General features: G+C 46.5%; 1 protein-coding gene across 3 annotated transcripts in view; it reads right to left on the reverse strand.

Annotated features, from left to right (window-relative positions):
* Positions 1-25,955, reverse strand: part of LOC138448954 (zinc finger protein 773-like) — a 205,067-nt gene that overhangs the window by 67,994 nt on the left and 111,118 nt on the right. The window lies entirely within an intron of this gene.

Genomic DNA, 25,955 nt, shown 5'->3' on the forward strand with positions numbered 1-25,955 from the left:
AATGGCTTTACAAGCCAACTTCGGTAAGGCGTAGTGCGATTTGATACACATATTGCCATATCTAATTGCCCTGTCCAGCTGAAACCTACATTCCATCCGATTGCAGCAACAAAGCTTTTGCCTAATTTTGTTTGTATTTACCGAGCCAAAACTCACATGGTTTCGTGAAGATGGCCACCGTCCTGTGTTGCCGATCGGTTGCCTAGCAACGTATCCCTTGCGGCTGCTGATTGGCCACCATAGGCCTCTTGCCTGTTCCGGAATCACCAGAAGGCGTTAGCCGGCACCAACCTTCCAAAGGCCAACTCCTAAGGCCCATCGTATGTCTGCGTCTGTCTGATTGTAAGTTTGCCGTCGTCCAGGGAGGAAGGCTGGAGCCCGTCCCTGGTCTCTCCACACTCTGCACAACGACGGAAGCCTGAGACAACACCAACTTGGGTAAAGCGTAGTGTGTGATTTGATACACATATTGCCATATCTAATTGCCCAGTCCAGCTGAAACCTACGATCCATCCGATTGCAGCAACAAAGCTTTTGCCTCATTTTGTTCGTATTTACCGAGCCAAAACTCACACGGTTTCGTGAAGATGGCCGTCGCCCTATGTTGCCGATCGGTTGCCTAGAAAAGCATCTTTTGCAGCTGCTGATTGGCCACCATAGGCCTCTTGCCACCGACCATCCGAAGGCCGGGCTCCTAAGGCCCATCGTCTGTCTGTGGTGGGACGTGCCGACGGCCGGACACGCAGTTGCCCTGCATTCCATTATTCATACATCTGTGAGCACACTGCCACGATTTCCTCTGTTATCCCTTATATCTTTGGTAACACCTAAGGTCCCCATGATCCCCCAGCACGCCTATGTTCTATGCGTTTCAGTTGCCTAGCAACGCATCCTTTGCGGCTGCGGATTGGCCAACATAGGCCCTGCAATTCTGGGTACCGTAATCTGTACCATCACGTATTTAACCGCCTTCTGGAAGAATACTATGCGCCCACCTACATGAACATGAACTAACCGTGCATAGCACAAATAGCTGGCAAATACTGATCAATGTGGCCATACGCCGCAGCATCGAACAAATACTGGCACCACTCTACTAGTATCAATTACCATTCCTCTCCCTAACACGGAAGGCAGTATTCTAAAGGAATTGGATCACTGAAATGATCCATATTGTGCCAAATCACCTTATTATACCACTATACTGAATATGCACCAGTCTGACGACTCAGACAATGCACTCCGCCTAGGTAAACAAACTGTACAAGAGTTGTGATTTCATTATCCTATTCTAATATGGAATGTAATTTGCCAGTTTAACTGTGTTTTCAAGGTGATTTGTATGGTGCAAACCCTCACTCTACAAACTTACAGGAACTGCATTCTGCTAGCATCATCGCCCTAATTAATGTGCAATATTTTCCACAATTAATGTGTAATGAATTGCGATTTGACCAACCCATTTGTTAGCATGGTGCACATTGTGCGAGTTATGATATATGATATGATATGGCATTTGTAACGCGCCTATACACAAGTGTTTCAAGGCGCGATTAACGTTATTATCAAGGTGACTCGTGTCGTGACATTCCCGATCCTACCCCCTTACATGGAATGCGATGCTACATTTAACCAACTGTGATACTAACTTGCTCCATTAACACCAACAATTTTCCTGCTGTTCTCCTCTAATTGTAAGGTGCAAACCCCTCTGTAACGTGACGTGATTTGCTATTATCTGCCATCTCTCTCACCCATCTTGGCCTACAGTGCTGCGATTCCAACACTACTGCCCACTTCTATTAGCAGTATGCACACTCTCAATTTTCTGTTGTTAACATTTCTGTACGCCTCATTGGCCATAGGTTTACGAGTGAATGCACAAGCCTTAAACTACAGAGACTACCACAGGATGACCGTGACTAACAAGGACATCATGTCCTATACTTTGCGCTCAGTCTAAACACGCCTTCAGTATGGGTCGTAATCACGTGGCACCTACCAGCCCAAAGAGACACTACCCTATCAGCAAAACTAATCTACCTTGCCCGTCTATAGCCAGAAATTCTAGACTTCAGGCCAGACTAACAAAACTTCATGAACCACCAACCAATTAATTTATTAAAACTAACCCTACTATTATGGGTGACCACATCAAGGCCAAAACCTATGTCAGTAATAAAAAACGTGACTACCCACCTCTCCAGGCTCACCCCTCAAATCATGCCAGGATAAACCTCATGTTGTGGCTAATGACATTAACCTCCGGCATATCAAGGGTGCCTTAATCAACGCTAGATCCTTAGTGGCACACCCCACAGAAATAGCGGACCTGATCATAGCTGACAATCTCGACTTCCTTGCTATAACAAAGTCTTGGCTTCACGCTGCTGCAGGCCCTGCACTCCTACTAGCAATACCTTATAACTACGAAATCATAAGAGTAGACAGAGCAGATTCTAGAGGCGGGGGTATTGCTCTCATGGCCAAATCGGACCTAGCCATGAGAATAGCCCCTTCTCTTGCTGTTAGCTCCTGTGAACTACTTACAGTTAAATTACCAATTTCCAATTCTGGCACCTTAACAATACACTTAATATATAGACCACCTGGACTGATTGGGTCATTTGAAGAAGACCTCTCTGCAATTCTCTCTGATAACACCAAACCGACCTCCCAAATTCTCCTGCTAGGAGATCTCAATTTAGGTTTTAATGATCCCAATGACCATAATGCTCTAGCAATTTCCAATGCACTAACAGTACTGGGGCTCACCCAAAGAGTCACCCAGGCCACCCACGACAAAGGAAGAACCCTTCACTGGGTAGCAGACTTCAACTGCGCAACATCTATCATATCGATCTTACCTCAAACTTGGACGGATCACTTTTTGATCTCTTTTACACTGCCAGTTTATACCTCTTATTCCAAGGTCAATCAAATTGCACCACTCCTCCCTACGAGGAATAAAAGGAACATTCTTCCAGCAGACAAACTTGTTCCACTTATTACGCCCACTCTCAATTCTCTGCCGAACTCAACTAGTCCTGCTAACTTAGATAATGTTACCATGACTAAAGCTCTAGACGCCATTGCTCTTCTTAAGATGCGGAAAAGCAAGCCTAAAGCTCACCTTAACTCATGGTTCACACCCCACTTAAAAACCTTGAGAATGGAAAAAAAAAAGCTTACTCTGTGGCAACTCCTTCCTATCAAGGAAAATAAAACTAATTTGATCAACCTAGCTGCCCTTTACAAAAAGGAAATAATACGCACCAAACAGGAATCCTATAATGAGAGGATTAATAAAGCTAGCTCAAGCACTAAGTAACTGTTTACCATCCTAAGGGAAATGGAAGCTCCCATTCCTCAGTCAGACGAGTGTCTAAAGGACAAACTCTGGTGCCCGAACATACAGAACGCCCTACAGAATAAAATCTCTCTCCTCCAAAGTAAGATTGCTAATAAAAAAGCTAACCTACCCAACATAGGCAGGCATAGTGCAGCTTCAGCCCCATCTAGCAAACCACCACTTCAGTTCAGCTTCTCTCAAGTCTCAATCCGCGAGGTAGAAAAAATCATCTCCTCCCTCAAACCGTCAAGGTGTCACGGAGACAGTTTCCCAGCACAGATGATCAAAGACGCCGCCAGAGACCTGGCACTATTTATAACCAAATGAATGAACTCCTCATTCACCTCTAGCACTGTCCCCAGTAATCTAAAGGAGTCCTGGGTCTAACCCCTCCTGAAAAAACTGTCACTGGACCCCTCAATTCCAACCAACTACAGGCCAATCACCACGGTTCCATTTTTACTTAAGATCCTTGACAAAGTGGCCTACATCCAAATCCAATAGTATCTAGAGACTAACCACCTCCTTGGAGCCCGCCAATCTGGCTTTAGACCACGTCACAGTACTGAGACAGCTTTAATAGACTTAAAAACACAGATTGATGAACTGAAGGACAAGGAAAAAACAGCCTTGCTCCTACTTCTTGATCTTTCGGCCGCCTTCGATCTGGTGGATCACCAAGTACTCTGTAAACATTTAGCCTCGGTGGCGCTCTTCTCACAAAACGCCATCACTTGGATCAAATCCTTCTTGAATAATAGGACTATGAGAGTGTTCTCTCCATGAGCAGCTGCTGACCCGATCCCAATAACCAGTGGTGTACCACAAGGTTCTTGTGTCTCTCCTACAATGTATAATATAATCACAAAGCCACTGTTCGATGACCTAGGACCATCTGGGTGTCACCTACACTAACTATGCAGATGACACCCAGCTCCTCATACCTCTTTCAGAAGATTATGACAAGGACTTCACTTTGGTGAATAAAATATACCTGATCATTCAGGCCTGGACGGCCACACACGGCCTATGCCTGAATGATAAGACTGAGCTCCTAATACTCGGCACCATAACCAACCTTAACAACGCGAGCTCCGACTATTCCTTTTTCAATATCGATGGCAATACCATTAAAGTAGCCAGAGAAGTAAAAACATTAGGTCTTTACCTTGACTCTGCCTTCACTTTCAACAAACAAGTCAACTCCATTTTTGTCCAAAGAAAGTTGCGCAATCCTAGCTAGAGCACCTATCATATCCAAGTTGGATTATTGTAATGCTCTTTACTTGGGGGCGAGCAAATACATCACCAATAAAATCCAAATTCTGCAAAACAATGCTCTTAGAACAGCTCATGACATTCCAAAGATAACACATTTCACACCTCAGGAGACAGAATAAATGGTTCTCTACTAAGGACAAAATTCTGCTTAAAACGCTATCACTAACGCATAAATGCCTTAACCAAGCAGCCCCTATCTACCTCTCAGAGAGAATTACTAAAAAATCAACTACACGTCCCACAAGGACAGCCAATTCAACATGTCTGGTTGTGCCCAGATTCAAGCTTAAAAAGCAGGGGGAAGTAGCTTCCCTGTTTTGGCAGCGCAAGAAACACCTTATCTTCCTCACTGAGAGCAAACCAACCTTTCTTCATGTTCAGGTACAATACCAATACCATTAAGTGGCTGGCTACGAATGACTTAAATGGTTAGCTCAACTCCTGTACATATGAGAATTCCTGACTCTACCGACCCTGCCAAGTAACTTCCTCCCGACTACCAATTTATTCTATTATGTACCTGCACCTGTGCATATTGTCTTTAACGATTCTGTATATTTCACTGTATCTATTGTATTTTTGTCTCTACTGTAACTAAGCTGTAAGTATACTTGTAACACTTTGTGTGAAAGGTGCCCAGATACCTCTGGGTCAGGGGCGCCATTCAAATAAACAAACAAACAAAGAGCTTCCACTCTGAAGCTGGCTTCTTAAAAGGCTGGCTCCATACATCCTCAACACCTACCTTTCTAAGGGGCCTGTCTCTCGTCTCCCACACACTGCCTTTGGCTACTTCCGCAACTAATCACAACAGTCAAATGCCTAAGGGTGTCTCTCCTCGGACCTCTGTGAAGGCGTTGTGAAGTAAGACACAGACAACAGATTCACTTTTCTAAAATCAGAGGTTTATTTCTTAAATGTCAGGATGGAGTAAGGCCTAACTTGCCCTAAACTAAGGTGGGATTTCCCTACCTAAAGAAACTAAGGATAGTCTGTGTCCTCCGAACCTTGCTGCTGCTGTTGGTGGCATATGGGAGACTTCTGTGTTCTCCAGCTCCAATGGGGGCCATGCGGCACAGGGCTCTGCAGAGCTCTTGATCCTCTTGCGGCCCGTTCTGGCCTCAGCATCTTTCCTGCAGTAGACAGCATCCTTTTCACCCACCCCTCTTCTGCCTTCTCCACCTCAGGTTGCTGCGCTCTCCTGCCCAGCTGCATCTCCCTGTGGCACTCCCTGGTTTCTCCTTATATGCACCTGTGGGCCCTGTGAGAAACCAAGGGTATCCTCAGTTATAAACCCCCTATCCTAAACTATTCTCTTCTCAGGTGTCCAGGCAAGGGCCATCACTTTTGGATCCTGAACCTGGGGGTGGAGAAGCGAGGGAGGATCACCTGGGTGGAGGATCCTCTGAGACTGGGAGTGGGGTACTCACAGGCGAGACATGGTATTCCCCCTTTCCCTATAGATGACCAACCTAACCCTCCCCGACCTTTATGTGCTACTGTAAGACCTCTCCCCTCATTTCCCCACATTTAACCGTTGAAAGTACTGGGATGAGGAATAGGAGACTTAGAGCAATGAACACTACACCTTCATTTTACCACTCTGGTACCGGGGCGAGGAAGATGCCTGCAAAGTATAGTGAGAGGCAGTCCTGTTCCCTTAACCATGGCAATGCAAATGTAATTAAGGGTCCACACCTGAAACCTGTCAAGGGGTTGCAGGTGTATGAAGAGAGAGGCAGCGAACACCACAGGGAGAAACTGAGGCCTGTGGGGAGGAGACCAGCAGGGGACTTGTTTTCGAAGGATGACCCAGGATGCTAGCCAGCTGCCTGGAAAGCCTGTAAAGCACACAGCACTTTGGGCAGTTGGGCTTTCACAGGAAAACGAGCCTCTGAGTCGAGGAATCAGCAGCCGGAGCTGCAAAGGTGCACAAGGAAGCAGGACACGGTCTACGTCCACACAGAGGCAGCGGAGCAACCAGCGTGGGCAAGACAGGCCCCAGTGGGCGAACGGGGCCCCTCTGAGCTGGCCGCCAACCTAAGAAGCAGGACAGAAGCAGCCAGAGCCGCCAAAGAACAATGCTGAGCATCGGGGAGCGAGGGAGCTGCAAATAATTATTGAATACAGAACTGAAGGGAAACTTGAAATTAAGCACATTGAATGCATATTGAATACCGCACTGAACAGAAATGTAAAATTAAGCATACCAAATGCATATTGAATACAGAAATGAATGGAAACTTGCAATTAATCTTATTGAATAGAGTAAAACTGTGAGCAAAGTATATAATCGAGGACAGAAAAAGATAAAGTGTCCATATGAAAATAACATTGTGGAAAAGAGCGCAAGTGTGAAAAAGTACCACAGAAAGGTGAGACATGAGCAAGACCACCACAAAATGAAGTTTATGTGTAAATGCAGTGCGGCAAGGCCAAAGACTGGCAAGAGGTGTGTGACATGTTATGGCAGAGCCATGAGGCGAAGCATGAGAAACCGCAGGAATGTAAATATTGCACATAAAGTCAAGAGGCTATTAAAGAGAAAGCAAGGAATGTGACTCTGTACACAGGGACAAGTCTAGAAGAGCCTCTGTGGGTTGAGGAGTCTAGGGCTCCTGGTTGCACGACCTGTGATGGGTGGACCGGGTGGTCTCACAACTGTGCCTAGACCAGTGAACCCTGAACTGGGAGAACAAAGACATTGTGGAATAAACCAAGGAGAAGAACTGCAAGTGAGCTGGTGAAGCAATCCACAAAGAGGGTCAAGCTGACCTTCAGTTGCGTTAAACCTTTGAAAAACTGAAACAAGTAGAAGTGCTGAGCTAAAGTCTTGGGGAAGGCCACCTTGAGACTTGAGGAACTGCAAGTATTGTCTTGAGGAAGAGCCTCAACCTCCTTTTCTTTTGAAATGTGGTGCTTTAACCTCGGGGAAGGGAACAACGTGGATTGTGTGTAACTGTATTACCTGGAAGGTGAGAAAGGTCATTGTGAGACCTTTATAGAACTTTCTTGAACTTGGGCAAGGGGAGCTAAGAGCTGGAAAAATCTCAGGACTTTGTGTTGATCACTATTTCTTTGATAATTCATAACCAAACACACTGTTTAGCTTTAGTTGTGAGGGCAAGCATAGATTTTGGACACAGACAGACTTTTAAGTTAAACTTTTTGACTGAGACTTTCCTTAGTTTCGTTCAGGTAGGGAAATCCCACCTTAGCATAGGGCAAGTTAGGCCTTCTACCATCCGGACATTTAAGTTAATAAATATCTTTTATTTGAACTTTAAGTCTGTTGTCTGTGTCTTGCTTCATGATGCCTTCATAGCCCTCAATTGGCTACAGGTTCAAGTCCTTTGCCTGACCACAATTACTTCTGTCAATGCGACATGCGTGACCATTATAGTAGTGTTCTACAGTCCTCTTCCATGTCCCAATACCAAAGTGGTGTGCACAGATGGTAGTGTACAGTACTCCTAGTTGCCTCTTCTTCATCCCAGTCTTAAAGGGATATGAATATGGGACAGTTGCTGTGTGTAACAATGGGGAAGACTGGTAATAACCTACATTGGTGGAGGGAGGTTAGGGTGTATTCTGATCATTTCTTGATTTAACCAGAAGAGGTGAATGTGGGACTAGTCTGCGTATATAATGAGGTGTGCTTGTTGTTGTTCTCTTCCCGGTCCCTCGATACGGAGGATTTACCTGAGGGTTGGTCTGAAAGGAAGAAATGGAGGGGGTTTGACAGTACCCTATAAAAGCCTCAGGGACTGAAGGTTAATTGTGGAATGGAAACAGACGATACCGTGTCTCACCTAAGGACATCCTACTTCCTTTCCCCAAATCTCCTCCACCCAGGTGATCCTCCCTCCCATATCCACGCCCAGGGTCGGGATCCATAAGCGATGGCCTTTCCCTGGCCACCTTAATAGAGGAATATGGGGCGAAGGAAATGAAGATGCCCTCAGGTTTCTCACACCTCCTTCCCCTTCCTACCTCCCCTCATCCTCCTCCTCCTCCTCGAAATCCTGCTATGTCCCCTTTCTTCCATCCCTCTTTGATACCCCAAGAACTTGGGATGCATCTGCTTCTTCTCAGCTTTTTGCTCAACCTCCTCTACAATGTCTTATTTTCCCTTAATGTTGACTCTAACTTCCTCCTGGATACACTTCCTTTCCTTTATCCTGATCGCTCCTATCCCTGTATGCACTCCTCTTTACTCCAGATGTCCCCTCCAACCTTCTCCTCTGCATGTCTCCTTCTGTCCTCTCCTGAACATACTCAAAACACTTCTCCTTTTGTCTCCTCCAACCTCCACCTGAATTCCCTCCTCCTTTCTCCCAATGTCTCCTCCAATTCTCATTCCTCTCCAATCCCTCCCTCTCTCCCCCAACTCTCTGGTCCTCTTCCAACCAACTGCTCTCATGGCGTTACCTGCTGCAGCCTTTATACACTTTCCTCATTTGTCTCCTCCTCCAGTTTTTGCTTGGCGATATATAGATTGTTTGAGATATATCGATATATTTTCAAAATCAATTTAGGATGAGATAATATTGTTAACATTGAGATATATATATGCACATTATTACATATACTACAATTTTGTATTTACATTTTGCTATTTACACAGCTGTGCATATTCTCAAACAGGAAGAGGAACCCTGCATATTTGCACTTTATTTTCATCAAGGTCTCATAAATAAAAGTGTTTGTGACATCTCACATGTATTTGGCGGCTTACAACTGAGCATTTAACCCACACACAATATCGAGATATATATTGTATATATCGCCATTCAGCCCAAATATATTGAGATATGACTTTTGTTCCACATCACCCAGTCCTACATCCAGCTACCTCTTACAAAATCTTCTGTTCCTCTCCCCTTCCTCGGCTTGTCTCCAACTGCCTAGGCGCCTCGCTCCTCAGGTCCGAACATTCACACAAATGTGCTCTTCTCCATATCTTTGATAGGGGTCTGGCCCTTCTGCTTTGGCAAGTCTAAACCAGAATGAGTACACCTGCGTACCCTGATTGGGTCTGCCCGTCTCATTTTTCTGGCTCACCAGTTATTAGAGCAGAATTTCATTTTTGGGGATTCTACTGTCTCTTCTTAGGGACCAATACACTTTTTGATTTTCACCTCTTATTTTTAGGATCTTTGATCGCTTTTTCTCTACTGAAATCCTTCTGCCACTAGAACCCTTTTTTAGTATATGGTCCTTGGTAGCCCATAAGGACCCTAGGCCAGGGGTGTGTTTCAAGCACTTCATTCTTGCCCAAGGGTGATATTTTATACATTGGTTTTGAGGAGTGGAATCCTAGCCTTGGTCAATTTGTTCTCTTGGGAATTCTTTTGTTTGGAGAACGCACACGGCAGGCCTAAAATGGCCGCTGTGCACATATGGGCTCACTTTGAGCCCAGTACTGCACCCTGTGAAGTGATTTAGGCTAATTTAGACTAGTGCAAACCCTCAGCTATGCCAATACACACATTGTGTGGGGACTGTCCTGAATATATGACCACCAAAACCTTTATTTGGAGCTTCCTTGTGTGATTGGTGGGATGGTTTAGGCCAGCCTTAATCAGACTGTTCCTACACTTAATTCCTAGAGGATTTTAACCGATTTGAAGCATTGCTGCATTTTAAGCACCAGATCTGGTTAAACTGGCTGCACCCTCCATCTTGGGGCAAAGCTTTTGTAGGCCTTTTTGGCTGCTGGATTTTTCTCATCCTCTCCCTGGTCCTTTTGTTAGCTGCACTGGGACTGTCATGCTGGGAATGTTTTGAAGAATATTTTACCACTGCTTTGTGTTTTTACTGTCAAGGACTCCTGCCTTACTGTTGGAAACTGCAGTCACCCAGAAGGATATTGGGACCCCCAACAGTAGCCCACCTCATCAACTTGTCTGGGTCATTATAGGTCACCCCATTACAGTCATCTTTGTGGGGCCATCTTCTGTTGGTGAGCTACCTTCCATTGTCATCGAACCACTGGATCCTGCTTTGCCAGTTTCTTCCACCCAATGGAGTTACCGGTTGTTCCTTTCACTTCTGGCTGGTGGGTCCCAGTGCAAGGAAGGGCAATTGTTGTTCTTTTTGACAATCTGGGTCGTTGCTGGTCTGGGGGTTCAAGTCCCAGAGGAGTCGGATTCCTTATATTGCTGTACAAAAGCAGAGCCAGACTCATTAAGTCGTCCTGTCTTCCTGGAACCATCTTTTCAGCAACTGAAACAGTGAGTATCTACCTATAGGTTTTGAGTTGGTGAATTATTCTGGATACTTGTCCTCAGGCGTCCCCATGGTCCATTGTCAAAGATTTCTGCAGACAAGCTTCAATCCGCATTTTCCAATTTGTTTGCATTGGGTTTGCATCTCCTTCTGGTATTGCTGGGTTTTGAACCTGGCTCAGGATCACTTTGAGGGGTGTCTGCACTGGTGTCCCCTGGGGTAGGTTGCCACCATCTCTCCACCTGTAGGGTAGAACTGGTACTCGCATGGCTTTCCACCACAACTGTAGATCTTGGCTTTGTCCATAATTTCCTATGGAATTTTAACAATTTACCTGAAACTTTGCTGAAAGTGTCTTTACAGGTACTTACCATGGCCCTTTTCCTCTGACTACAGGTAGTTTAATGTCCAAAGACTAGAATTTGTATAATTTGTGCACTTGATTTTAAACATATTCCACTCCTATCAATGTGAAATGCTTGGTTATATTGTCGAATTGTAAGGTTTTACTTTATCTCCCTTTTCCTAGGAGTGTAATATGTTGGTAGCATCCGCCCAAAAGTATTCTTGCCTTTTGATGCCCTCTGGGTATAGTTTCTGAAGTGCAGCTTTTATCCCTCTAGGTCTGCATGTTAATGTATAGAATGCATTTGAATCAAACATGGAACTATGTCCTAGGGAATCAGGAATACTGGGATATTTGTGTGCCATCTGGGTAATGATAATAAATGTCATGTTTTACTGTGCCTAGGCTTCCCCCCGTCTTTCTCCCCACTCCCTAGACTTTTTGTACAGTGCCTATCACTAGATAATGGATTTACATGTAAGTAGTAGAGGAGGAGTGGGTCTTATCAGGTGTTTTCTCGAATATATACCGATTCCATTCTGCTATCAGATAGGAGATATGATACATTCCTCACCGTAATCGTATGTCTGATGCTTGTATCTGCTTAGATTCACATGCTGTGCATAGGCCAACATCTATTGGAAGCTGCAGAGTATTACAGTTGTTGTTTTCAAAAATCGAAAAGGGACGTTGATTGGGCGTGCCAGTAATACTATCCCTAGTGTGACGTCCATTGTACCCATGGTCCTTCACGCATCGAGGTCCCTCAGATTGTTTTGTTTCTGAAATGAGGTAGCATGAAGTGTAGCACGAGTACAGGTGTATCAAAGCAGATATGTATCAGACAATCTCATAAGCATCCATGCACCTTCCCTTCATGGGGAGAAAGCATGCAAAACTAAGCAGATACAAGCATCAGAAATACGATTACGGTGAGTAATGTATCTCTTCTGAGGCTTGTGGAATCTGCTTAGATCACATGCTCTGCATAGATTAGCGAGCAGTGTTAGGAGAAGCTGGTGGGTTGTGAGAAGGTTCATGGGCGAACAGATGTCTTAGAACCGCTTGTCCCACCTGTGTATCTGTCTTGGAATTTGTGTCAATGCAGTAGTGCTGAGTGAAGGTGTATACTGAGCTCCATATAGCTGCTTAGAAAATGCTGTCTAAGGGGGCATTTGCAATAAATGCCAGAGTAGCTCCTGTGCTCTTTGTGGAGTGAGCTCTTGGCAAGAAAGGCAGTGTTTTGTCTGAAAAGGAATAGCGCAGTTGTATGCATCTTACTATCCATCTGGAGATGGCATTCTTGGAAATGCGATCTCTTTCTCTGCCTGGAGCTACAGAGACAAACAAACAGTTGGTCTGTTTTCCTTAGTGGTCTGGTCTCGTTTACATATTAAAGGACCATCCTCCTTAAATCTAGTGTGTGGAGATTTACCTGCGCTGAGCTTTTAGGGTTCTGGAAGAAAGCCGGAAGCTCGATGGAATGGTTCACATGAAATTTAGAGATGAACTTAGGAGAGAACCTAGGATGAGTACGTAAAACCAGTTTGTCCTTATGTATGACAAAGAAAAGATCCTGCACTGACAGCGCTTGCAATTCACTAACTCTTCTTATGGAAGTAATAGCCACTAAGAAGGCTGTCTTCTAAGTCAGGTGTTTAAGACTTGACTTGTGCATCGGCTCGAAAGGGGGTCCCATGAGCTTAGCGAGTACTACATTGAGATCCCATCCTGGTGGCAGATTTGAAACAGGAGGGTGGATTCTCTTTACTCCCTCCATGAATACCTTGATGACTGGCACCTTCCACCACAAAACATTATTGTGGGAGGTGGTGTAAGCCGATAAAGCCGTCAGGTGGACCGTTAGGGAGTTGAATACTAACCCTGAGTCTAACAAGTGGAGTTTTCGTGCCTCTTTGAGGATATCCATGCACCTCTGTGGTAGGTTAAGATGTCCGAACTCTATGACTTCAGGAGCCACTCTGCCAAGTTCATCGAGTAAGGTTGAGTGAGCAAGTTGATCTGGCACGGGAGTTTGATGGGATCGCACACCTTCTGATAAAAGCTGCCCTCATCAATGCCAGATCCTTACTGGCACACGCACTAGATATCGCGGACCTTATATCATTACACAACCTCGATCTCATTGCCATTACAGAGACGTGGCTTCACACAGCATCAGGTCCCTCTCTTGCCCCTGCCATTCCGGACAACTACTCATTCATCCGAACTGATAGAGATGCCAACATCTCCAAAGGAGGAGGCATTGCATTTATATACAAAACATCACTAGGTTTGAGAAATGTCAATAACCTACCTCTGCCTTCAGCACAACTTCTATCTGTCAAACTACCCAGGTCACCCACCTCTACTATTACAATCCATCTTGTTTATCGCCCACCAGGTCCCACCACCACTTTTGAAAATGAGATTTCACACTTGTTATCCACTAATACCAAGCATAATTCATAAGTCGTCATCCTAGGAGATTTTACCCTAGGCCTACATGACCCCAAAGACCAGAATGCTTGCGCTCTCAAGGACCAATGATTGAACTAGGGTTTACTCACCGCATATCCGAACCCACCCATAATAAAGGAAGAATTCTAGATTGGATAACTGACCTTAATTGTAATATTGACAACCTCTCTAATACCCCTTGCGCTTGGACAGACCACCACCTCATCCTGTTCAACATCAAAGAATCAACAACATCCTCATCTCAAACTCAGGCACCAGCCATGATGACCAGGAACAAATGCAATCTAACCGTAGAGAAACTCATTCCATTACTTCAACCAATCATTAACCCCACCACGTCTACATCAGACCCCACAGTCTTAATCAATTTGTACAATCACACCATTCTCAAGGCTATCAACACACTACCGTCCCTGAAATTACGTGAATCTAAACCGCGTGCCCACCTCAACACCTGGTAGACTCCACACCTTAAGGCTCTTAGGAAACTCAAAAGATCATATGAGGCTCTATGGAAGAGCACCCCTTCACAGGTACATAAGGACAATTTCACTGCAGCCTACTTTAAACTAAGACAGCCATATTCCAAGAAAAAAAAGATAACTACAACGACCGATTTTCAAAGCCGAGTCCAACACCAAGGAACTCTAACATCTTCAAAAAATTAGAATCTCCTGCCCCAATCCCTGACACTTGCATCAAAGAGAGCCCATTGGTACGCCTATATTCAGAATGCACTCCAAAGCAAAATCACCATGCTCCAAAACAAAATAGAAATGAAGAAATCTACCATCACCAATGCTGACCCTATCCTGAACCCACCTATTCCAACCAGGAATACACAGCCCCAATTTAATTTTAGCCCACTCTCCATCAAAGGGGGTGAAACCATCATTCTGAAACTTCAAAAACTTCAACCTTCAAATTGCCAGGGAGATGCAAGACCTGCCCCTCTTATTAAGGCTGTCGCAAAGGATTTAGCCCCTTTCATCACGTCAGTTATTAACACATCCTAGCATAGTACCCAACAACCTTAAAGACGCTTGGGTACTTACGCTCTTAAAAAAAACCTCCCTAGACCCTAACAACCCAGCTAACTACAGACCGATCACAACGGTTCAATTTTTGCTAACAATACTTCACCGAGCTGCCTACATACAGATACAGCAATACCTGGAATTCAACAACCTACTAGGGCAGAGACAATTAGGATTCAGACCTAGACATAAAAACTTAAGACGCAAATCCAGACCTTGAAAGACAAGGGCAAACTGTCCTGCTTCTCTTACTGGACCTATCAGCAGCATTTGATCTGGTAAACCACAAAGTCTTATGTAAACACCTCTCGTCAGCTGCACACTTCTCTGACCAAGCCAATGCTTGGATTGAGTCCTTCCTCAATAACAGATCCATGATTGTCTTTGCACCCGCAGCCTCGGCCATTCCTACCCCAGTTACCTGTGGGGTACCCCAAGGATCTTGCGTGTCTCCTACTCTCTACAATGTATTCACCAAGGCTCTTTTTGACGAGCTCGACTATCTGGGTGTCACCTATACCAACTATGCGGATGTCACTCAGATACTCATCCCCATCACTGGTGATTACACTGTGGATAGCAAGACTCTCAATGATATTTAACTTATCATACAGGCTTGGATGGCGAAGCATGGGCTCGGTCTTAACAACGATAAGACAGAGCTGCTCCTCCTGGGCTCACCTGCCAATTTGAACAAATTGGACGAAGCATTCAAATCATTCAGCATCAACGGTAATATAATTAGAATTGCTAATGTGGTGAAAACACTAGGAATATACATTGATTCAGCACTGACCCAAACTAGACAAACTAACGCCATGGCTTCCTCCTCCTCTTATACCTGCAAGCTTATCACAGCCTGTCGACCCTATCTGACTACAGCCAACTGCATCACAATAGCTAGAGCCTTGGTCCTCTCTAAGCTCGATTATTGTAATGTGCTCTATCTTGGCACTTCACAACAGAACCTCAACAAATGCAAGTTATGCAAAATAACGCCATTCGAGCTGCGTTAAACATCCCTAGGAGCCTTCATATATCTGAAACCAGACACACATTAAAATGACTTAACATCAAGCAAAGAATAGCATTCAAAACTCTGTCCCTCGCCCATAAGTGCCTATCGAACCAGGCTCCCACATACCTGTCCAATACCATCTCATGCCATACCACAATACGGCCAACCAGAACTGCTATGAGGCATTGCGTCAACATACCTCGCTTCAAGCAACAACAAGCAGGGGGGTTAGCTTCCCTGTCCTCACGGCCAAAAAATTGAATGCCCTCCCCCTATCCTTAAGAGAGGAACCTTCCTACCACCTATTTCGGAAAAAGGCCAAAGCTTGGCTCCATGAACAAGACCCCAATCTGCTTGCTTAACCATGTCCCGACATGCACACCTCTATGTAATATCCTGTACTCTGTAAACATTATTTATATAAATCCTGTATTCTGTAAATCTGATATATATAGACCTAAATCTGTACCATTCTATATTCTCATATTGTATACATGTAAATTTGTATCCTACCGTTACTTCATCATGTACGTATTTTTTGTAATATGCAAGTTCAGGGCCCATTTGCCTAAGGGCTCGGTGTGCTATATAAATAAACTAAACTAAAGCCAATTTGCAAAGATGTGGATACCATGGTTGTCTTGCCCACATAGGAGCAACTAGGATGAGCGTCATGTGTTCCTTGTGGATCTTGTTCACCACCTTGTTCATGAGAGGGGTCGGGGGAAAAGTGTAAGCAAATTTCCCTGACCAGTTCATCCATAGGGCGTTCCCCTTGGAGCCTGGCTGGGGGAACCTGGACGCGAAGTCTGGGCACTGTTTGTTTTCGCTTGTAGCAAACAAGTCTATGGTAGGGAAACCCCATTTAGTGAAAAGTTGGTCTACGACCTCTGTGTTTAGTTGCCACTCATGTTCCTCTGGTAGGGGATCTCTGCTCAATGAGTCGGCTAGAGAGTTGAGTTCCCCTGGAACGTGCTGTGATTATAGAAATATTTTCCATTCGAGTGCCCATTTCCAAATTTGTTGTGCTAGCCTGGACAGATTTGGAGAACGTGTCCCACCCTGTTTGTTGATGTAAAACATTGCCATAGTGCTGTCAGTGAGGACTTGCACGGACTGGTTTGCTAGGTGTACCTTTTACGCTCACCTGGCTCCCACAGAGGCGGCGATCTGAACTGGACAGCTGCGGTCTCCACCAATGTGATGCGTAGGGCCGAGATGACAGACTGGACTGGCCCACCTAACTTTGTTTGCTTGGCCCCTAGGAATATTCCTTTGCAAATGGAGAAAGGGAATTAACCACCCGTGGAGTTGAGCATACATCCCCCCACCCCCGCTGTTCTCCCCACTGATCACCTTTGATGTCCCCTCTTATAGTCTCACCTGATGGTTTGAAAAGATGAGCTCTCCATCCTGCACTGAGCGCAGGGGCGCGTAGATAACCAGTTGCTTCACTGGCTCGAAGGAATTGGTGAGTTCCAGAACAATATTGACTCCGAGATTCCCGGCAAGACGCCGCAAGTATGTAGTTCATAAGAGTTCAAATGCCTGACTTTCACTCTTGTCCGATTCCTTGCAGGTTGCAGCTTGAACCTAGTGAAGAGTTCCTCGTGGCAACCGGTAATATTCTGGTAAGGATTTGTATTATCCAACACGGTTCGATAAAATAATGTCAATATGTAACCTGTTGCTCTCTCCCTTATTTAGGCGCTGATAGAAAGTATGAAGTCTCGGGGAATAATACCTCCTGCGATAACATCAGGTAAATCTATTGTGGTGAGGAGAGTTCCCCTTGTTAGTCCCTTGTTTCACCTTGCTGTCCTTTTGTTTCCCCTTTGTGGCCGTGGTTCGGCGAAGATGCAGTGGAAGCTGCGCCGACCCGTGAAGAGGAAGAGGAATAGTACCCCAGTGGTAAAATCAGGCAAGTCTATGGGGGGGTAACTAATATTCCTCTGTGTATTCCCTTGGCTCACCTTGCTGTTCTTGTCTCTCCTTAGGTGCCGGAGTGCGGCGGGAACATGCAGGAGGATGCGGTGGAATGTGAAGATGCTGCGAAGGCCGGTGAGCTCAGCGCGGCGCTGCAGCAGGCGAGGCGACGCGCATAAAATAACTTCTTTCTTCCAGTTCGAAGGTGCGATGGATCGGGAATTCAGGTAAGGATCAAAGGTATTGCTCTTGTTGTAACCTTTTCTCCTTCTTTCTCCCTTTTTCTAGGAGCTTCAAACTCGAGGCGGGCGTGGCAGAAGGCTGGATGCAGACTTGCAGGCAAGGTGAGCGTTACGCTGCTGGATGCAAAATAACGCGAAGCGTGTGCTGCTCTTCAGGCGTGGTTTAAATAGCCTCCAAAGCAGTCCCAAGTAAGTATTCCTCCCCAGCCCCACCCGAGTAAAAAAATACTCCCTAGGTAAAGTAGTCCCTTCCAAGCCTCTTTTGGCTTGGAGCTCTTGCAGCATGGTCTGCATCAGGTAAGTTTGCAGCATGGTCTGCATCAGGTAAGTTTAAATCTATGAGCCTGGTGCCTATGGCGCCAGGACTGACTCTCCATATGAGCCTGGCGCCATAGGCGCCAGGACTGCACCCAAATAGCCCCTAGCAGGGGTTGTTGGGCTTCCTTGATGCCTGCTTCCGGGGTTGCTGGACTTGGTCTGGGTGCCCGGGGGTAGGCATCATGACAGCACCTCGAATGCCTGAAGGACCTTGAACACCGCCAGTAGGTCCAGCAGATTGATGGGATTCTGTGCCATAGCAGGAGTCCACAGACCCTGTGCTGTGTGATGAAGGTGATGAGGGCCCCCCACCCGGTGAGTGACGCGTCCGTCGTCACAATCGCCTGCACCTCTGGATCGTGGAAGGGTTTTCCTCTTCAGCAGATTTTCTTTTGTCCACTATTTCGCCAACCACTCCTGCATGGGACGCATGCGCAGGCGCGCGTATGGTACCAGGTAAATGCAAGATGCCATCATGCCTAGCAAACGCATACCTTTGCGCACGATTATCTGACAGCCGGCTGGATAATGAGGTATTTGCAGTAACATATTTTGGACTCTTTCCTCTGGTAGAAAGAGTAACCCCTCCGTCCAGTCTATTACAGCTCCTAGGAACTGTTTTGTTGTGCTCGGCAGTAGACTTGACTTTCTCGTTTATGGAGAAGCCCAATTGAAAGAGAAGGTTGATAGTTCTTTGAATGCTTTGCCTGCAAATGTGGGGATTCTCGCCTGTAATCAGCCAGTCGTCCAGGTAAGGGTACACTGGGATTGCCTCACTGGGCAGGCGCGCTGCCACCACCGCCAGTACCTTTGTGAATACCCTTGGTGCGGATGCTATTCCGAAGGGTAGCACTTTGAATTGGTAGCGCTGGTTTGCTATCTTGAACCGCAAGAATCTTCTGTGCACTGGCAACATTGAAATATGAAAATAAGCATCTTTCATATCCAATGTTGCAATGTAATCCCCCCGTTTTAACAGAGGGATTACTTCTTGTAGCGTAGTCATGCAGAATTTTCGTGGCTTGACTTAGGCGTTTGCAGGGAGTAAATGTAATACTGGGCGCATTGTTAGATTTTTTTTTGCACAAGGAAGTAGGTTGAATAAATACCCTTGTTTACCTGGTTCGGCCGGGACGACTTCTATGGTGTCCTTTTGGAGCAGCATTGCGATTTCCTCGAGAAGGATGCGTCGGTTTTCCTTCGAGTGAGTCTTCTGGCGCAGTGGATGGTTTCGGGGTCGCTCGATTAGCTCCACACAATAGCCACCAGCTACGGTGGATAGCATCCATTTGTCGGAGGTGATTCTCTCCCATGCTTGGGTGAAGTTTGAAATATGCCCTCCTACTGGAGAGGCATGGGGGGCACCTCAAGTGGGTAGTCACTGTTTTGGAGGTGTGGCTCCACCTCTTGACGAGGTGGACCTCCCCAGGCTACGGGATCGACGCTGTCCCCTTTGGTAACCTTGTGAGGCCTGGCCTTGGTTGTTACCCCAGGATGCTCCCCGATTCTGAATGTAGCCTGAACCTCTTTGTGAATTTTGTCTGCGAAAGCGACGAAAATTACTATTATTGCCTCTTTGGCCAGTGGGTTTATTGGTTAGCTGGCTCAGCGACTTTAGTGTGTCGTATTCCTCCTTAGCAGATTTTAAGGCGTCTTCAACAGCCTTTCTAAAGAGGACGTTGGGCTCAGCCGGCATATTAAGAAACGTGGCTTGCTTCTCTTGTTTGAAGCCGGACTGGCGTAGCCAAGTATGACCCTTAATAATTGTTCCTTCAGTAATAATTCTGCCTGCATTGTCTGCGGCGTCAAGATTACACTTTAGAATGCAGCTTGAAACTGCCCTGCCTTCTGCAGCCACCAGGGCCAATTGTGTCTTAATTGGTTCAGGAGCGGACGATAATAAAGCTGACACCTCATCCCACTTATGGCAGTTATAACTCGCCAGCAGTGTGGGATTATTAGCGATCCTCGCTTGAAAGGCAGCCAAAGAGGCAACTTTCCGCCCCATTGTGTACAGCTTCTTACTCTCCTTGTCCGGAGGTGCCTCAGAAGAGACTAGGGGTGTTCCTGCTCTCTTCCTTCTTGTTGTTACTACAAGAGAGTCAGGCCTGAGCTGCCCCCTAATATAGAGAGGGTCTGAGGGAGCAGGGCGGAAGAGCTTCCCGATGCAGGGATTAACTGCCCGCGTTTGGTTAGGTGTTTCCAGAGAGGGCTGTGTCCTCTGCTGGATAGACTGCAGGATGGGAATGAACTGTGTGGCAGCCTTCTTATCCCCTAAAATGTCATCAACAAAGTCTTTGTCTTGTTAAATTTCTTGCGTTTTTATCTGGAAGTGCTCAGCTGGCTTGATGAGCATGTCGTTTAGTAGTGGCTGGTTATCTATATGCGAATCGGCCACTGGAGGATCCTTAGTGACGGGAGAGTCAATTTTATACATGTCCTGCTCTTCATCATCATCCCCATAGTATGGATCTGCGGCCTCCTGAGTTACGTAGAGGTCCTCAGTGTCTGAATCCGGGTCACACGGGTCAATGACTGGAGGGTCCTGCTGGGGTGGAATACCCAGGGTATCAGGATGAGACCTTTTGGAGGGGGGGGTTACGAAGTAGTGGAATCTGCAGGGGCCTGAGAACTAGAGGTGGGGTGTTTAGCATGCTCTGAAAAGAATCTGGGCTATTTTCAAAAATGTTTGCTATAAAGGTCATCCTCCTCATGACTTTATCTATGTCCTGACAAGACCATTGGGCAGAGCTTGAGGTGTGACTGGACCTGAACGGGAGGCTGATTTAGATCCCTTTCCCTCGGATGCAAGTCCCTTTCTCTGGATGGTGAATGAGACCTTTCCTTGGACCTTTCCTGATGAGGGGTCTTTGAAAGGTGTTTCTTGGACTCCTTCCCCTTCCTCCTACTATTCACTTTACTTACTAACTTTCTCTCCCTCTTCCCTCCTTCCCCACCCCCTTCCTCTCCTTTCCCCTTTTCTCATGCAAATTGTTCTACATGCCGATTTTCTGGTTTGACTCATGTTTACTGTTATTGCTTCTACTGTTCCATGTTTAATGTGTTCTTGTTGTTAACTGAAAAGCGCCTTTGATTGAGGCGCTATATAAAACAATAAATACAAATACAAATAGGCCTTTCGTGACATGATTTTCGACCAGATGGGCTAGGCCCGACTGTTTCGAAATCTTGGCTGATTTCGACAGGGCATGTCGAACTTCGGCCGTGGAGTGACCCGACGTCTCATCAGCCGACGTGCAACGTTCGGGAATAGTTTTAAGCATGACGTCTGTGCTGTCTTTCAACAGTCGGACCTGTCATTGTGGACCTTTCCCTAGGCGTTGTGCGTGTCGAGTTATGGCCCTTGGCTGTGTGCTTAGTGGTAGTGTCTGTGTGAGCGCTGGTGCTGGTGGGGGTCATCCCAATAACAGGACCGCGGGTCTGTCTGTTGGGGTCAGGGGCTAGCACTTGGGAAACCGAAGTATCCCTGTTGCCTACGCCGTCAGAAAATGCAGCGTTGCTGCCGTCGCTGTAGGTCGCCTCCACGTCCATGGTGGCCTCGGCCTGGCAAGGTGGGCCCAGCGCTTGGTTAAACGGTACTTTACCGTCTTGGGTTTAAAGAGTTTACAGGACCGACAGGTCCCTTCGACGTGATCCCGAGGGAGACAAAGGTTGCCCACCAGGTGCTTGTCGACCCAAGGGAATTTTTTGTTGCACTTAGGGCAGAACTTGAAATGGGTTCTAGCCATAATGAAATGAAATGGCAGCTAGGTGAGAATAATGTATGAAAAGGGGAAAATACATTCTCAAATGTCCTCCCCCTCTCTCCCTACTGTGTGGGCCGAAGCGGCCCTCCAAGGCCGGACAGAGCCGTCGATGGTTCTCAACAGTCATCTTCTCCACCTCTGTCTGATGTTATCGATAGTCGGTGATGGAAATTATAAAGGATAGGAAGAGAAACTAACTCTAATTAGTATAAATCAATGGCGTTATGCTGAAAGGAGAACTCAGCGAAATGGTCTCCGTCTATGATGGTGGAAAAAAACTATCTGAGGGACCTCGATGCGTAACGGACCATGGGTACTGTGGACGTCACACTAGGGATAGTATTACTGGTACGCCCTGTCGACGTCCCTTTTCAATTTTCAAAAAACAACAACTGTAATACTCTGCAGCTTCCACTAGATGTCGGCCTATGCACAGCATGTGATCTAAGCAGATTCCACAAGCCTCTTTCTCTCTCTCTCTCTCTATATGGGATACATTACTCACCGTAATCGTATTTCTGATGCTTGTATCTGCTTAGATTCACATGCTGTGCATAGGCCGACATCTAGTGGAAGCTGCGGAGTATTACAGTTTGTTTTTCGAAACTCGAAAATGGGCGTCGACACAGGGCGTGCCAGGAATACTATCCCTAGTGTGACGTCCACTGTACCCAAGATCCCTCACGCGTCTAGGATCCTCAGATTGTATTTTTTCTGACATGAGGAAGCATGAGGAGTAGCGTGAGTACAGATAATCCAAGCAGATAGACAGAAAGGTAAGACTACCAGCAATCATGCGCCTTCTCTCGGAGGGGAGGAAGGGTGGGTCGCATGTGAATCTAAGCAGATACAAGCATCAGAAATACGATTACGGTGAGTAATGTATCCCTTCTGAGGCTTGTGGAATCTGCTTAGATCACATGCTGTGCATAGATTAGCGAGCAGTACCCGAAGAAGGAGGTGGGATGTGAGAAGGGTAATGAGCAAACAGGTGTCTTAGAACCGCTTGTCCCACTTGTGTATCTGACTTGGAATGAGTGTCAATGCAGTAATGCTGAGTAAAAGTGTGAATAGAGCTCCAAGTAGCTGCTTTGCAAATGGTGTCGAGGGGAACATTTGCAATGAAAGCCAGAGTGGCCCCAATGCCTCTAGTAGAATGGGCCCTTGGCGTAAAAGGCAGAGTTTTTTCAGAAAGAGAGTAACACAGCTGTATACAGTTGATAATCCACTTCGAGATCGCGCCTTTAGAGACGCGATCCCCCTCTCTGCCTGTAGCTACGGAGACAAACAGTTGATCTGTTTTCCTTAGCGGTCTGGTTTTATTTACATAGTAGAGGACCGCCCTACGCACATCAAGGGTGTGTAGTTTCACCTCAGCTGAGCTTTGCGGGTTCTGGAAGAAAGCCGGAAGCTCGATGGACTGGTTTACATGGAATTTAGATATGAATTTAGGTGAGAACTTAGGGTGTGTGCGTAAAACCAGTTTGTCTTTGTGGATAGTAAAGAAAGGATCTTGCACTGACAGAGCCTGAATTTCACTGACCCTTCTTATAGAGGTAATGGCTACTAAGAAGGCCGTTTTATAAGTCAGGTGTTTGAGACTACTTTTATGCATGGGTTCGAAAGGGGGGCCCATGAGCTTAGCTAGCACCACATTGAGGTCCCATCCTGGGGGTGGGTTCGAAATAGGAGGGTGAAGTCTCTTTACTCCTTCCATGAAGGCTTTAACTACTGGTACTTTCCACCACGATACTTTGTTATGGGATGTGGTGTAAGCCGAGAGGGCTGCCAGGTGTACTTTCAGAGAGTTAAAAACCAAACCTGCGTCCAGCAGGTGGAGCATGTATGTTACAACGTTGGAAGGAGTGCAATCAACTGGGTTGATTTGTTTATTCTGGCACCAAATAACGAATCTCTTCCACTTGTCAAAGTAACAGTGCCTTGTGTTTGGTTTCCTGGATTCTTTTAGGATGTCCATACACCTCTGTGGTAAATTGAGATGCCCAAACTCTATGACCTCAGGAGCCATGCTGCCAGGTTCATTGAGTTGGGTTCCTGGTGCACTGTTTGACCTTGTTGCTGGGACAGTAGGTTGTACCAGGCTGGGAGTTTGATGGGCTCGCACACCGCCATCCTGCGTAGGTGTGGAAACCATGGTTGTCTCGCCCACATGGGAGCAACTAGGATGAGCGTCATCGATTCCTTGTTCATCTTGTACACCACCTTCCTGATGAGAGGAGTTGGTGGAAAAGCGTACGCAAACATTTCTGACCAGTTCATCCACAGGGCGTTCCCTTGGGAGTCTGGCTGGGGGAACCTGGATGCAAATCCTGGGCATTGTTTGTTTTCGCTTGTGGCGAATAGGTCTATAGTGGGGAAACCCCACTGAGAGAAGAGATCTTCTACGATATCTTTGTGAAGGACCCATTCGTGTTCTTCTGGGAGGGAGTCTCTGCTTAGGGCATCCGCTAGGGAATTGAGCTCCCCTGGAACATGTTGTGATGACAGGAAGATGTTCCGTCTGAGTGCCCATATCCAGATTTTCTGGGCAAGCTTGGACAGATTTGGCGAACAAGTCCCTCCTTGTTTGTTCAGATAGAACATGGCTGTTGTGCTGTCCGTCCGGATCTGCACCGACAAGTTTAGCAGATGGGGCTCGAACGGCCGAAGCGCTCGGAATACTGCCAGAAGCTCTAGCAGGTTGATGTGGTTCTTGGCTACTGAGTGAGACCAGAGACCCTGAGCTGTGTGGTGGAGATGGTGAGCTCCCCACCCAGTCAGGCATGCATCTGTAGTCACCACTGCCTGTACTTCGGGATCGTAAAAGGGTTTTCCCCTTGCGAGATTCTCTCTTGTCCACCAGTGTAAGCTCAGTACGAGTGTTGGCGAAACGACCACTAGATCGTCCCACTGACCACTTGCCTGAGACCACTGTTTCGCCAACCATTCCTGCATGGGACGCATGCGCAGACGCGCGTGGGGGACCAGGTAAATGCATGACGCCATCATGCCCAGTAACCGCATTGCTTTGCGTACCGTTATTTGTTGACCTGACTGATAATGTGGAATTTGCAGTAGTATATTCCGAATTCTCTCTTCCGAAGGGAAGGTCAACCCTTTCTGAGTATCTAGGATTGCTCCTAGGAACTGTTTTGAGGTGCTTGGCACCAGACTTGACTTCTTCTCGTTGATAGAGAAGCCTAATTCGTGGAGGAGGTCGATAGTCCTCTGAATGTTTGACCTGCAAATTCCTGGGGTTTCCCCCGTTATGAGCCAGTCGTCCAGATAAGGGTACACTGGGATTGCCTCCCTGCGTAGGTGTGCAGCTGCCACTGCCAGTACCTTGGTGAATACCCTTGGTGCTGAAGCTATCCCGAAGGGCAGTACCTTGAATTGGTAGTGGCGACTGTCCACCTTGAAGCGCAAGTATTTTCTGTGGGCTGGGAGCATGGAAATATGAAAATAAGCATCTTTCATATCCAAGGTTGCCATGTAATCCCCCTTTTTTAGGAGGGGGATTACCTCTTGTAGCGTGGTCATACGGAATTTTTGGGGCTTGACATACTTGTTGGCAGGCCGCAAGTCCAATACTGGGCGCATTGTTAAATCTTTTTTTGGCACAAGGAAGTAAGTTGAATAGATACCCTTGTTTACCTGGTGTCCTGGGACGAGTTCTATCGCGTCCTTTTCTAGCAGAATGGCGATCTCCCCGAGAAGGATCTTCTGAAGTTCTAAGGAGTGTACTCTTTGTCGTGGAGGGTGGTTCCGGGGACGCTGCAGTAATTCTATACAATATCCTGCGGACACTGTTGACAGCACCCATCTGTCTGAGGTGATCCCTTCCCAAGCCTGGGTGAAGTTGGAAATGCGTCCCCCTACTGGGGTTGCGTGAGAAGGGACCCTGAACTGAGCGTCACTGCTTTGGTGGAGGCGTGCAACCTCCCTTGTTGGGGCTG

The sequence above is a fragment of the Ambystoma mexicanum genome, chromosome 1p, assembly GCF_040938575.1.
Source record: "Ambystoma mexicanum isolate Mex_15411 chromosome 1p, UKY_AmexF1_1, whole genome shotgun sequence".
Lineage (NCBI taxonomy): Eukaryota > Metazoa > Chordata > Amphibia > Caudata > Ambystomatidae > Ambystoma > Ambystoma mexicanum.